Source organism: Arachis hypogaea, chromosome 11 (genome assembly GCF_003086295.3).
Source record: "Arachis hypogaea cultivar Tifrunner chromosome 11, arahy.Tifrunner.gnm2.J5K5, whole genome shotgun sequence".
NCBI classification, from domain to species: Eukaryota; Viridiplantae; Streptophyta; class Magnoliopsida; order Fabales; family Fabaceae; genus Arachis; species Arachis hypogaea.
Window position 1 is genome coordinate 122,027,493 of NC_092046.1, and position 1,953 is coordinate 122,029,445.

A 1,953-nucleotide genomic window follows, 5' to 3' on the forward strand; every position below is an offset into this window, starting at 1 on the left:
GCGTTCATTGCCTGATCCGAGCTTAGCCGCTTTTGATCCTGAAATTGAAAGAACTCTTTCACGTATTAGGCGAGCTCGACGTCGGTTAGCTTCTGAGGGTGGTGAAGTGATTGTTATCGATTCAACATTCTCATCTGAGAGCGAATTTGAACCGCCATCTGAGAGCGTGACAAGATCCTTTACTACTGATTCAGTTAATTCCAGTGCAGATAACATGGCGGCACCTAGGAGGATTACTCTCCAGGAAGCTGGAGCGCCAGATTTTACACTGCAGCCGTATCAAGTGCATCACCCAACTCTAGCTGCAGATTTTGAACTAAAGACTACACTAATCAACTTGATACCCAAGTTTCATGGCTTACCTGCTCAAGAGCCTATTAAGCACCTTCGGGATTTCTAGACAGCCTGTTCTACTGTTAGGCGCAATGGTACAGATGAAACTTCTATTTTGTTAACTGCCTTCCCGTTTTCTCTTGAAGGAAAAGCAAGGGAGTGGTACTACTCCCAACTTGAAGCGACTGTTACCAACTGGGATATGCTTAGGAGAGAATTTTTGGAAAAATACTTTCCATCTGAAGTCACAGATAGACTGAGAAAAGAAATCTCCTGTATTGTTCAGGGTGAATCAGAGACTCTCTATGAGTACTGGGAGCGTTTTAAGAACCTTCTAAACGCATGCCCCCATCACATGATTGATAGATTAGTATTGATCAGCTACTTCACTCAAGGCATGAACCCCCAGGATAAGACTACACTGAATGGTGCTAATAATGGTTCCCTGAAAAAGTACAGGACCGCAGATGAAGCATGGCAACTGATCAGCGACTTAGCTGACTCCACTAGAAATCACAGGCCGAGGCGTAGCCACTCAAAAGCTGTTGCAGAAATCTCCTCTAGCATTGAAACTACTGCTCTTACCCAAAGTATATGTGAAATGACCAACCTACTGAAACAGATGCAATTAAATCAACAACAAGCACATAAAGCTCAGCTTCTCCCACCACAGCAAAGCCAATAGTTGGTTCCACAAAGAGTATGCGGGATCTGTGCTGATTATAGTCATTATACTGATGAATGTCCGCAGCTCCAACAGGAAGACAACATTGTGGCAGCCACTCATAACTTCTATGACCGCCCAAATCAAGGATACAATCAACAAGGTGGCAACTACAACCAAGGTGGAAACTATAACCAAGGATGGCAAGACAACTCCAACCAAGGTTGGAGGGACAACTATAACAGAGGAGGCAGAGACAACAATGGAAACCAGAGGTGGAATAACAATAATAACAACAGACAGCAGAATCAGAACCAACCTTACAGAGCACCTCACCTAAGACATCCCCAAGGACCCCAGCACAACCAACAGCAGGTTCCTCAGATCACTTACTCCAATTCCTCATCAAATGATGAAATGCTCCGTTCTCTTACATAAGGGCAACAAGACATGCAGACGCAGCTGAACTCTACTTTAAATGGTCTAACTGCCACTTTACAAGCTCTTGTCTCCCGATTAGATTCATCACATAATTCCACTAACCAACCTTTAAGCTCCAGTGGAATTCCTTCTCAACCCCTACCTAATCCCAAGGGTGGCATCAATGCCATCACTTTAAGGTCCGGAACCACATTGCAGGAGAGGAACCATGAGGAGCCGAGCCCACCAGAACACGTCCCAGCTGAAGATGTGCTGGAAGTGGAAGATGTTGAAGAGGAAGAGGACATGCAAAACATAGTTGAAGAAGAAGCAGCTCAACCACAGAATGAAACATCAAAGGATGCAGAAGCTGCAAGTAATGCCATCCCTATCCCATTTCCACACCTTGCAAGGAAATCCAGGAAGCAGATGGAACTTGACCCCAAAATAGTAGAAATATTCAAAAAGGTTGAGGTAACTGTTCCCCTTTTTGATGTTATTCAGCAGGTACCTAAATATGCAAAGTTTCTAAAAGA

General features: G+C 44.2%; 1 non-coding gene across 1 annotated transcript; it reads right to left on the minus strand.

Moving 5' to 3' along the window:
- Window positions 1-586: 586 nt before the first annotated feature.
- LOC112725952 (small nucleolar RNA R71) lies at window positions 587-694 on the minus strand. The gene has a single exon (XR_003165029.1). It is a non-coding gene; the product is annotated as a small nucleolar RNA R71 (small nucleolar RNA).
- Window positions 695-1,953: the final 1,259 nt, after the last annotated feature.